A 13,494-nucleotide genomic window follows, 5' to 3' on the forward strand; every position below is an offset into this window, starting at 1 on the left:
GAACAAAAACGGTTTGGGATTAAACACAGTCCCTATCATCACAAAGAGAGAAAATGCGTTATAAAGAATAAACTAAAGCAGTTTTAGCACATCAGCTTGATGAAGGCCATCTGCTTTTGTTGCCTGCATAAATTGCCTTCTTTAACTTACTTATCTGCAGATGCTGCCACGGAGTCTCAGCTCTATGCAAGACCAGCCCTAATCATGCCTTAAAACAGTTTGAATCAAGCTGGCATTTTCCCCCGCAAAAGTTCAGCAAGCATTAGAATATACTAGTCAGAACACAGAAGAGAAATACAACCTGTAGACGCAAAATTCAGAAGGCACCAGCATTTTAATTGTTAGTAAAGCCATGGCAATGGGTGGGATCATCTAGCAAAGGGAGTAGAAAAATCTTTATCAGCTGTCTACAATTCATGTGCTTTCTGAATAAACACAACGCCTTTACATCATAACTGAGAATCCTAGCAATATCCACATTATTCCAGCTTTAGTTTTTGTGGTCTATATTATGAAACTAATATTTTTGCTTCTTTTTCAAAATACTGTAAAATTTGGGGCACCTGGGTGGCTCAGTCGGTTAAGTGTCCGACTTCAGCTCAGGTCACGATGTCGCAGTCTGTGAGTTCGAGCCCCGCGTGGGGCGCTGTGCTGACAGATCATAGCCTGAGGCCTGCTTCGGATTCTGTGTCTCCCTCTCTCTCTCTGCCCCTCCCGTGCTCATGCTCTGTCTCTGTCTCAAAAATAAATAAAAACATTACAAAAATTTTTTTAAAAAAAAACACTATGAAATTTAATGTGCATTTCCAGATTATATGTGCAAACTCCCTGATGAATAAGGAAAGCAGCTAGTAACTCAACTAAGGGAATATCCATGGCTCCTGTCCACCTCCCAGGCTTTCTAGAAACAGCAGATGAAACCATCTGGGCAGAGATCTTTGAGACTCAGTACACAAAAGTCAGAATTTACAGGATGCTCTTGCAAGCAGCAGGTAATATCCGTTTCTAAACATATGTGCAATAGGAAGTCTTGAGCATTGGTTTTTGGAAACCGGTGTGGCAATTGGTAGTTCCGTTCATCACCCAATTTCAATGTGGCCGCAGTGTGACTCACAGTAGACCTGATTTTATTACCGGTATTCAAATAATTTGTGTTTCTCTTAACATTTGATAGCTCTCGAATTCGAAACCCCAGAAAACAGATGAACAGGTGTGTGTACTAGCATGGGCACCCTTTGTTCAGCGTGGGCGGTCTTGGGTTCACCGTCAAGATTTGTTGAACTCCATGGTCTGGTTTGTAAATGTTTTATTGGTCTGTATACCCTCTTATCAGGGCCTTTACTGACACCAACACCGGTAAACTGTATTCTGCAAACAAAAATAGCATTTTTACTTCTAATCAGTTTTTCCTGCTTACGTTGCCTAGAAATTCGAGTGAGTCAGGGTACTATTTAATGATGTTTTGCCGGACGGTACCAAGGATGTCCCTGAAATTGCCTCGAGTAATTATATCCTCCCCAATACTTCTGAGAGGTATATTCTCATAAAGCAAAATCAAGGGCAAAAATAACCAAACAACAACAGTGAAAAATTTTATTAGTTGGGAACTTGGCTTCAAGCCACAGTACAAAGCTCTAGTAAACTGGGCTGAACACATGAAAGGCTTCTTTTTCTTAAGCTTGTTTGGCCTAAATAGCCTCAGGCGAAAGCAGGCTCCTAGGATTGCTCTCTCTTCCTTTCAAGCTTCAAAGGCAGCCAGCCCTAAGACTTCAGTGAGCACTAATGGAAATGGAGCGAAAGCCAAAGAGGACCCTGTTAGCTCCCCTGTGTGTTGCTGAAGTAAACTTTGTTGGGCCCCAAACTTAGGGAGAGGATAACCTTTCTGTGCCCCGCCCCCCCATCCTGCCAGCAACAGAGAGGCTTGCAGTGACCTATAGCCTCTTCGAAAACTGTGCCCTTGAAAAAAGCAGCTTAATTAGTATTCTATGATCTGCCAGTGCAATCAACCCTCCTCCCTCCTCTATCCTTAAAGTGGGATAAAGAATGTGAATGTGGAATGGTGTTTTATGCCTAAGGAACAACAAAACTATTTCAAGTAATTGAGTACATTTCTTAAAAGAAAGCAACGTATTGTTGCCTTCTTGTCTTCTGTTAGAGCTTTGATAAAAAGAGGCTCTTTTGGGACCCCCCAAGTCTGTGAAAAATAAATCAGCCATCTTCTGATTCCTTGGGGACCAGTGGAAAAGTGTAAGCATACACACACGCACATTCTTTACAATAAGTCTCTGGCATTAACCCAGAGCCCTAGTGAGCAAGGCTGAGTCATAGATTTCTACAAGGACTCCTTTTGTGCTGTTGGCTTAAAGCCTAGATAAAAAGAAAGCAAAGAGGTCTCTTTGACTTCTCTGGCCTAGGCCTACACTCGAATTTCTGCTTTAAGAGTCTTGCTACTTTGTTAATAGTAAGAAGGGAGGAAAGAAAAGTTTAATAAAAAGAGCACCAAGGGTAAAAGAATCTTTTTCTCTTACACTTAGAGATGATCTTACCTGAGTTACCAAGTCCTAGGCCATTCAACACTGGGGAGGGTATACGTGTTGGGGGGCATTTTAAGAAAAAATCAGGTGAAAGGATACACTGTTTGAGGCAGAGCAGTGAAATTGTGATTCTCACAGAACCCTGAAGATGCTAAAGTCAGAGCTATTTACTTATCTTCAAATCTCTCTGAAGTCTTCTGCTACTGGCTGACTGGCTTTACTTCTTCATTATAACTTCCCTCAGCTTCTCCTCTTGAGACACTCGTCAAGTTTTGTTGTTCTTCCACAGCCATCTTTTCTTAGATTGGAAGCTTCCTAAGGGCTGAGACATGTTTGTCTTATTCTCTAGCACTTAGTAGGCACTGAGTAGACTTATTTTCCCCTATTGAATAACATTTACATTGTGCCCTTGACTATAACTTTTATTCAGAGCAGCATTGAGAAGGGTATTTCAGGTGAGTGTTTCTTCACCTCCTCCAAAGAGTAGTGTTTAGCCAACATTAACTCAAGAGATATTATCATGTGCATAAATGATGAGGTTGGGGAAATTAAATCTCGTACGTATGTTTTGTTCATTGCTGACCCCTCAGACTGGGATTTATGTGTCCTTAACCCCATGGCCATCCTCCTTTCATAGACCTCTAATAATTTCTTCGTAAAAATTTGCATTTCAACTGGACTGTAAACTCCAGGAGTTGCAAGAGACTACTCTGCTTTGCTCACTACTGAATTCCTAGCACCCATCACCTGGCCTAGCCTGTATTTAACAAGTATCTGTTAAATGAATGGATAAAACATTCAGGAATTTTTTTCCAGACACTGATCATTAACTGTAAAGCTACTTTACCCACTGGATCGCCTCCATGTTTTTAGTCACAGACCATTAGAAGACTAACGTGTATGCTATCTATTGGAGTGACTATAGCCATTGATGTTCAAGATGATTTTAGGCTTATGCTTCAGCAGTTCTTATATTTCATTAGAAAGACAAAGGAAAAAAGAAATATCACTATAGCTGAAATACATTGTAAAAGATATCTGAAACTCAGCTCTAAAACACACACCTCTAACTTGTGACATAAAGTAGCACGTAGATCTGTATCCAATCTGGCAGTATAATAGCTTTTACTACATAAAAGTTTGTATATATGTTAATGATGGTAGAACCCATTTTTGAATTTACATGTGGTCCACAAGTAACTCTTGGTTCAAAGTGGTGTTTCTATTTCAGATAATTTTCATGAAGTCCACTTACTTAAGGTACCTTATATAAAGCACTTTTTAGTGTTTAAGTATAGATACCAAAATGACTATTAATTTCTTGAGTTACTGAATTTTCAGCAAATTATACCTTATGTATAAACAAGAAGTAGAACTTAAAAAGTCCATTTCTGTTTCTGCCTCATACATATTATTCTATTTCTTTAAGGAGGAAAATGAAGAGAGTAGGAGACAGTGATAATATCTTATTAATACACTATGTGCTTTCAAAAAATATACTTACCATATTTCATATTAAGTACCTCTTAATGAACATTGTCAAAATAATAAAGACCTAAGAAGTCAAAGCAATCTAGACAGACTCGTTCTGAGAAAAAGTTGTTAATGAAACACAATATTTAGTCCAGGAAAACTCAAGTTTATTCAATAAACATCTAAATGTAATTTATTTCCATAAGGAACAGCTGTATCGAGGAGGGATAAAAGCAGGAGAGAGGAAAAAGGAAAATACAAACCAAAAAAATAATAAATTTCACACAGAAATGAAGGAACAGAGGGTGAACACCTGAGAGGAGTAAAGTACTGTTGTGACACCTTGCCAGTCACTTGGGCTGTAAAATTCAGCATGTGACACAATTTCCCATGCCTTTTGAAGTACTAATTACATGATTAGGTACTCTTAACCTTGACCCTGGAAGCTCCAGGAGCTTTCATTCATTACTCATTAATGGGGTTTAAGACTGTTCTACTCTGGAGATACAAAGACTGTGCCTTCCAGGAATATGCAGTTGATTAGAGGAGACAGAAAGGTAATGAGGGGATGCTAATCTGGTTTAATATGTACTATAATACTGGAAATGCTATTTTCTTGTGTGTGGCAAAAGCATACTAGGAAAATGCTCCAAAAACTCTTTGTCAGGTTTTTTATATGTCAGATCCTAAAATGGCATTTCAGGACTTTTTTTTTTTTTTTTAACTGGTGTTGGTTGCACTTAAAATATGTATCCTATAGCAATGATACTTAAAATTATTTTATAGCCTCCTATATAATAAAATTAATAGTTTTAGTCAGATTTTGTTTCAAGTCACTGTAAAATTTTTATCTTCTCCCAGCACTAACACAGGACCAGCCTTCTTCACACCTCACATCACAGAGTAAGTGGAGAAGAAAACTGAGAAACAATGAATTTAGCATTTATTATCTTGCTTTAGAATAGAATTATGGTGGGGTGCTTGGCTGGCTCAGTCGGTGGAGTATGCAACTCTTGGTCTCAGAGTCATGAGTTTAAGCCCTGAATAGAGCTTACGTACAGAGTAAAAATAGGGGAGCTTGTATGGCCCAGTTGGTTAAGTGTCTGACTCTTGGTTTTTGGCTTCAGTCATGATCTCGAGGCTCAGGTCATGATCTCACAGTCGTGAGATGGAGCCCCAAGTCAGGCTCAGCATAGAGTGTGGAACCTGCTTGGGAATCTTTCTCTCTGCCCTTCCCGTCCTCATGGCCATGTGCTCTCTCTCTAAAAATAAACTTAAAAAAAAATAGAATAGAGTTATGGTTAAAATATGTTTAAATGATAACTCCTTTGAAGCTGCCCCAGCTTTTTCTGAGTCTAGGGTGTTGGGTATGTATGTGGTTCTGTGGGGGTTGGGCAGTGTTGCTATAGGGAACTCTATGTAGCACTGAACACCATTTTGTTACTTTTGTTTATGTGATAGATCATGGTGATCACTTTGATCTAAAATTAGGTAAAGTTCTGGAAGCTTCCAAAGTGTCATTCCATTATCTAATCTGGGCTGAGCAAATAGTCTATGCAGAGGCTATTCCAAGTAGTTTCTTGTGGAGGATGTGGTTTGGTAGGTTGCAGGTGGGGAATACCCAGGGATAGCCAGAGACAAGCAGGAGCAGAGTCATGAAGGACCTTATATATTATGTGAGGAAACTTAGACTTTATTGTGAAGTTAAGTTATTTTCCATCCTGATGGTATTTCACAATCTAGTAGAGATTTAGACAGGGTCCTGCTGCCTAATTTATCTTAAGTATATGTTAGCATTAACTGCTCTAAAACAAAAATCTCAATTGGGTTGATGTTCTCTCCCCTCCTCTGATGGAGGTCATGTTACCTGTCAGAGGTGAGGTAAGTGGTGATTATGTCAGGATTCTGAGGAAAGTATTAATGATTCCCAGTGGATGTTAGGGGGAAACAGTGATGAGGGAACAAAAAACAATTGCTGAACAGAGCCCATAAATTTGTAAGGAAGTCAATTTGTTCATTGCATTATTTTTCTCTAGGAGTCTTCAGCCTCATAGAAGCATAGAAGGCAAATTTTTGGAAGATTGGGAGTTTGGTGCAAGGGTGCAGCTGGAATTATTAGAAACAAAAGATATTGTCAAGAGCAGTTACTTTATAATTGTTGACTAATATTTAGGATTTAAATCATGGTTTAGAACAATCGCTCCGGCAGTGGTATGAAGGATGGTTATCCCTGCCAGAACAGAAAGCCCAGGCGCCGAAGCAGTAGGTACAGATGAATATGGATGAGGTCTGGACCTACATGAGGTAATGATAACAAAGGAAGAAGGGGTTGGTTTGAGTGTAATTTTTATATAGAATTAAATGAGATTTTTAAAGAAGTGGGTGAAATGGGAGATGATTTGCAGGTTCCTGACCGGGGTGACTGGAGAATGTTAATGTCCAGGTCAAGGTAGAAGCTAATGAATTTAGCTTGGACATGCTGAATTGAGGGGCATCCCTGGAAAGATATCTAGTAATTGGGTATTTGGTATGATGCTTAGGAGAGAGAGCTAGGCTAGTGGTGTAATTTGGGAATCATTGTGTATTGGTGATTAGTATATTGGTGATTTAGACGCTTACCCAAGGAGTGTGTGTGTAATGAGGGAAGAGAAGATCAAAGACGAATTCCAGGGGAATACCAACATTTACAGAGTGGAGAGAATGAAGACACTTCTTAAGGAAATAAAAAGAAACAGAAATGATTGTCATGGAAACCTTGAGGGGGCGAAGACTTTCAAAAAATAGAGTGGTCAAGGATATTAATCTGTGAGGGGTCAAGTAAGATAAAGACTGGCTAACATCCATTTAATTGGGAAATTAGTAAGAACAATTTCAGTTAGTGGTGGTAGCAGAAATCAGATTCCTGTGGGTTGAGGAATGAACAGAAAACGAAGAATTGAATTCAGAGTACTCTTTCAAGAGGCTTATTTATGAAGGTAAGAGCAGACATTAAACTACAGCTAGAAGAGAATCCAAGGTTGAAAGAAGTTTTTCTTTAAGATGGGAAAGATATGGGTTCATTTGCTTGTGGAGGGGAAGTCAGTGGGAAAAAAATCTTAGAGAAAAGCAAGAGGGAAAAATCTACGCCACAGAAGTTAGTACGAGCAGAGATACAGCATGGAGCTTTGAAGGGGGGATTGGCTTTAGACACAAGACTTTAGACTGATGGGTGGTAGAGAACTGGGGATTTTAGAAATGGATTGATATCTAGTTTAGTTTAATTGCACTCAGATGTGTGATTTCCTCCTTGGAGAGAATGCATGCCAGGCTGTCTCCACTCCTTCACTCACAACACCTCAGGAGAGGTGGAACTAATAACATACTTAGTAAATTTGATTAGAACAACTGAGCATTAGAACACTTGGCTGAGGGGCGCCTGGATGGCTCAGTCGGTTAAGTGTCCAACTTCGGCTCAGGTCATGATCTTGCGGTCCATGAGATCAAGCCCCGTGTCGGGCTCTGTGCTGACAGCTCAGAGCCTGGAGCCTGTTTCAGATTCTGTGTCTCCCTCTCTCTCTCTCTGACCCTCCCCCATTCATCCTCTGTCTCTCTCTGTCTCAAAAATAAATAAACATTAAAAAAAACTAAGAATTACTTGGCTGAATTCCAGCCACCATTCCTTTTGGGAGCAATCTGCCTACAGAGAGAATATGTTCTCCTGCTCCTTCAAGGGCACACTCTTCCCCACCACAAGGAAGAGTTGCCTTGGTTCAGTGCTGCCTTAAACTCGATGATGTGTGTCTCCTCCTGCAATTCAGCATTGTAAAGCTCCTGTGGTTAACACACACAAAGCCATATCCTCCACCCTGGACTTTGTAAGTAATAAAGATAATATTTTGGTCTCTGTTATTTCTTTCTTGCATTTATCTAGTAGATCAGTGCTGGATGAGAGAGAAGAGTATAATCTTTGTGTCAATTAATCGTTTACTCATCAAAGGTAGCACTGCCTACATGAGTATGGAAGACAGCTAGTTGCCCCCCACAGTCTGTTCCTCCATTGTTATTTGGATTTGGTTGCCCAGGTAGAGTCTATGTTTCCCAGCCCCCTTGCATCTAGGTGTGGCCAGAGGACTTTAGTGCTTCTGTGGAAAGTGATCAGCAGTAATGATTAATTACTTGATTAAAAGGAAATTACTTTCCCTCTTTTTTTGTCTGGGACCTTAGATATGGCTAAGGTCTTACACCTTAGATATGGCTATGAGCCAATTTGACTTCGTAGGGGAGGCATGAGCCCTAAGGATCAGCAGAACATTTAATATGGAGGGAATCTGCATTGTTGGATACCCTTATAGAGAAGAATTGACCCACTAGGCTACATTGGACTATTACAGGACAGAGAAATAAACATTTACCTCATTTAAGTCATTGTATATTTGGGGCTTTTTCTGATAGCAGCTTAGCCTCTACCTTAAAAGCCAGGATTGAGTTGTTAGAGCCTTAACCAACTGAGCCATCCAGGCACCCCTCCATCTACCTCTCTGGATCTTAAAATAGTATTTAAGCGTCCCACTTCAGCTGAGGTCATGATCTCGTGGTTCACAAGTTTGAGACCCACGTCAGGCTCTGTGCTGACAGCTCAGAGCCTGGAGTCTGCTTCGGATTCCATGTCTCCCCTTCTCTCTGCCCCTCCCCCACTTAACGCTCTATTTCTCTCTCTTTCAAAAAGAAAAAAATTTTTAAAGATCCAGAGTGGTAGTTGGAATTTAACCTATTAAAGTCTTTAGCTATGAACTAGACCACTGGCATATAGATACTATATGCCAGTTTCTTACATAAATGAATAGCATAATTTCTTTTGTTTTATTTATTTACTTTTAGAGAGAGAGGGAGAGAGAAAGAATCCCAGGTGGACTCCACACTGTCGACACAGAGCCCAATGCAGGGCTCGAATTCACACACCATGCGATCATGACCTGAGCCGAAGTCAGACACTTAACTGACTGAGCCACACAGGTGCCCCAGAAGAGCATAATTTCTAGTATTAAAAAAATGTGACAACCATGGATATAATGTTAATATGTTCCAAGAATGGTAGGTGAGACAGAAAGCTCTGTTTGTGCTTGTATGTCCCAGAAAGCAGGCTAAATAAACTTACACTCGTTCAAATTCTGTTTATTTGTACCAATTCGTTTTCAACGACATTAGGAAAGTTTAACTGAGAAAATTATTCTGGGCATTCCAGGCAGAGGGCATAAATAGCAAGCATAAAGTTCCGAAGCCACCCATGGACTCAGCATGCTCAGGGTTAGGAAGAACAGTGTGCCTGGTACACTAGTGAGGAAGAATCATGGGAAGTGAGCTTAGGCAGATTGGCTGGTCCTTGTAAGTCAGGAGAAGAAACATGGGTTTTATTTGAGGCATGATGGAAACCATGAGAAAAGTTTAGGCAGTCCAATGGCATGAACAGATCTGCCTTTTAAGAATACCACTCCAGAAAATGGGTACAAGGGAGGAAGCAGGAAAACTGACTAGAAGATACTGCAGTAATCCTGGCAAGTATCTGTCGGAGAGTGGTTCAGATCTTTTGGACAGTTTGGGGACTTTGAGCACAGCAAGCCCCTTCTTCAGCAGCAAAAGAATAAATGTATTTAGTTGAACTGAAGAACTCAATACATATCAAAGATGTTTGTCTGGCACTCGTTAGCCAGAACATTCCTTCACTCCCAAGCTACGATAGGCTGCTCCCAGCGTGCCTTTGTTGTCAAGGAGGGAATGTCTTGGCTCAGCTCGGAAACCCTGAACAGGGGCCCTTGACCACAGCTGCTTGCTTCTGGGAACATGGTCAGTAAAATGAATGTCTAGATTTTCAGTTAATCAAATGAAACACCAGCTAGCCTTTTGGTTCGGTACTTCCCAAGTAAGTTCCTGCCAAATCCAGTCAATGTTGTGAGCTGTTAAATAGGCTTCGACAGCTGCCTGGCCTGGGAGACACTTGTGATGGTAAAGCTATTGACGGCTCACAGATGGGAGAGCTTTCAATATTAGCTGATCAAATGTGCCAGAAGAAAGAAAACAGCAAAATTGTCAAGAAATGGGTGCCTTCTGATTGGCACGGAAATGAGGCACCAGGGAACTGGAGCAGATGAATCTCACCCAAAGGCACATCTTAAAATGGATTGCAGATTGTTTCATTTTCCTTGCAGAACTAGTTCTCTTGATCTAATCTTAACCTATGATGCAGGCTTGACTGACTCCTTTAGATGCAGGAGCTCTTCCTACTGTGGGTGTTCCAGGAGCACCAGCCGTAGACAGGGAGCAACCTAGAGACCTTTCCACCATGATTCTGAAACAGATCCTGCCCACTACCAATAAACTGACTTAGAGAATCTCGATCTGAGGAAAAACGGCCTTATATCTGTGTTCAGGCATACATTCTCTCAAATGACAAATTTCTACCTTAACTAGAAATGTCAGTTTGTTGGTCCAGTGTGTGTTGAGAACAAGGTTGGCAGAGGAATGTCAGGGACATTGAAAAGAAGAGTAGATGAGATGAAATGCTGCTGTGAAGAATTGGAGAGGAAACTCACTGAGGTGTGTAGAAGGATTGTTTACTGGGTAAGGTGGGAGAACACACACACACAGAAGCCCAGTCTGCCCTATTGTTGGTTTCTCCAACAGCACTCTGCAGCTTTGCAGTAAAGGGAGTGAAGGCAGATGTCGTACAGAGCATGAGTACAAGTTTGGCAGGATAGCAGGGGAGAAAGACCCAAGTTCACGGTATTGACGGGCGACCATGTGCTTGGAGCAGTGAAGAAAGCAGCATAGGCTGGGATAGGAATGGATGTGAGATCAGGAAACAGCACATAGAATGTGATTTCTTTCACAGAATTCCTGGAAGCAGAGAGTGAGCGGAGTGAGAATAAGAGGGAGGGAACCCAAAAGAGAAACAGTAGCCTTTTGACAAAGATGCATTCTCATTCAATCGGACACCATTATCTAAACTCTAACCTCTGAAAGGGTGATTCTCCTCCTTCTAGTCATTGAACAATCAGAAAGTTGAAATCCTGCCCCCACCAGAGGGGTGATGCTATGTGTCTTATAGTCAGTTTGGGCGAGATAACAAATCAATGCAATAGATTGAGTGGCTTATAAACAACAGAAACTTATTTCTCACAATTCTGAAAGGCTGGGTAGTCTGAGATCATGGTGCTGGCAGATTTGTTGTCAGTGAGAGCCCATTTGCTGTGCCCTCACATGGCAGAAGAAGGGCTAGGACACTCTCTGGGGTCCCTTTCATAAGGGTACTAATCTCATTCATAGGTTCTTCCAAAGATCCCAAAGATCCTACCTCCTAATACCATTATATTGGGGCTTACAGTCTTAACATATGAGTTTTGGGAGGACACAAACATTCAGCCCATGCCACCATGCCAACATTTATTGAAAGCTTACTCTTTGGCTGTGGCCATGCTAAGAGGCTTTCACAAGCGTTCACAACTCAGGGGTGTGGGGTTTTTTTAAGGGGACTTTACATACCTTGCACAGTCACACATTACTGAGTGACAGAGCTGGGATTCACACTTGGGCAGAACACTGGCCAACCCCTTGTCCCCATGCTTAGCCATTATGCAGTACCATAATGGTACTGGATGGAACAACTGGATATTGTTAACAAAAATCGTGATTTGAAAATTACTGTTGAACATGGGATGATTCATAGATAATTTATAAGCTTGGGAATATGGAAATCACATTAGTTGATTTATTCTTTTTCTTAACAACCTTTTGTTAAGCACCTACAATACAAAGCCCAGACCCTAACACAGTATAAAGTATGAATTAATGTTACCATCATCATGTGAAATACTGTATATTCAGCAGTTAGGAAAGAAATGTATTAGAATGTTACATATAAATATTTCAGAGTATTCTGTGTAACTCTGGACCTTACAACTGAGTTGGGATATAAAAGTTTGAGTAATTATTCAGAAAGAGCCAAGGATATATACAACTTATTGACATACAGATATTGAAATAAAATTCAAAATTTGTGTCCTAAGTTTAATAAAAGAAGAAACCAAGTAGTAGTCTCCATGCAATCTAAAGGATCTTTTTTTTTTCTTTTTTGATGATTAGTGAGCAACCTGCTACAGTGGACCACAACAAATTCCTGAAGGAGGAAATGAGCAATTATCTATATCCATGAAAGTCACGTTGAGAGAACATATTCATGGGGACAAATTTAGGATAAATGCAAAGTATTTCTTGCCTTTGGAAATTGTCAGAGATTAGAATGCCAGGGGATTGTGTGGGATCATCCTCTTGGGTAATAAAGAGGAGACAGAAGACGGGCAGTTACCTCCTGAGTATCTTTCATTCTTAAGGTGTGGGTCATCTGTGTCAGACGGATTCTAAATGCCATCATCACCTGGACAATTTGGGTGATGAGCAGGTTTTGCCATTACCCAAATAACCACTGTCTGATGGAAGTAGGAGCTCCATGGTTACCCAAGAGGTAAAATACAGAGAGAGGAAAGTAGCTTTAAATAGAAAGCAAGAATGACAAAGTTCTTGCCATCCTCAAGATGGACACTCATTTAAAGAAGTCTCCTATACTTGTATTTCAGTATCTATCTTTTAAATACAGATTTCCTTGGGTTTATCATGGAGTTACATTCCTATAAACCCATAAATTGAAAATATCATAAGTCAAAAACACATTTAATACATCTAACCTACTGGACATCATAGCTTAACCTAGCCTACCTTAAATGTGCTCAGAACACTTACATTAGCCTACCGTTGGGCAAAATAGTCTAACACAAAGTCTATTTTATTATAAAGTGTTACATATCTCATGTAATTTATTGCATACTGAACTGAAACTGAAAAAATTTCAGTATGGGTACAGAATCATTGTAGGTGTTATTGGTTGTTAACCCTCGTGACCACCTGGCTGACTGAAAACTGCAGCCTGACTTGCTGATTCAAAATTCGAAGCGCAGTTTCTACTTAACGCATATTGCTTTTCCACCATGATAATGTCAAAAAATCATTAAGCCGAAAGGTTGTGAGTTGGGGACTGTCTGTAATAATATGTTTAAGTAAGAATGACATGGTAGTGAAAACATCAGGTAAAGTATACTTTAGTCTGAAGCTTAAAGAACAGCTCACATTTTTTTATATAAGTTTTATATGTCGTGTGATAGGAAATTATTTAGGAGCTCTTCTGCTTGACACATCTCATTAACTCTGCTAGTAAAGTATCACTTCAAATGAGAACATGTTTATGTTGAATATTTTTAAATGGACAGTGTAGGGTGGGGGTTGCATTTGGTGAAGTGGAAAAATTAAAAGTTAAGGGTCATACTTTGAGGATGAAAATAATTTTTGTTTCTGATGTTGTTAAAAAGGAAGAAAAGGGTTTTGATCAAATTGAAATAAAATTTTAGAACTCTGAATGTTTGGAGGCAGTAATCTCAACAAATAATGTTTATACTTTCAGTGG

At 40.1% G+C, this 13,494-nt stretch overlaps 1 long non-coding RNA gene across 2 annotated transcripts in view; it reads left to right on the forward strand.

Annotated features, from left to right (window-relative positions):
- Nucleotides 1–12,327, forward strand: part of LOC122210756 — a 34,403-nt gene extending 22,076 nt beyond the window's left edge. For both annotated transcript variants that reach the window (XR_006198225.1, XR_006198224.1), the window contains exons 4-6: nucleotides 811–992; nucleotides 4,869–4,910; nucleotides 12,123–12,327. This is a non-coding gene — a long non-coding RNA (uncharacterized LOC122210756). The remainder of the gene's footprint in view (nucleotides 1–810; nucleotides 993–4,868; nucleotides 4,911–12,122) is intronic.
- The last annotated feature ends 1,167 nt before the right edge of the window (nucleotides 12,328–13,494 follow it).

The sequence above is a fragment of the Panthera leo genome, chromosome F2 (genome assembly GCF_018350215.1).
Source record: "Panthera leo isolate Ple1 chromosome F2, P.leo_Ple1_pat1.1, whole genome shotgun sequence".
NCBI classification, from domain to species: Eukaryota; Metazoa; Chordata; class Mammalia; order Carnivora; family Felidae; genus Panthera; species Panthera leo.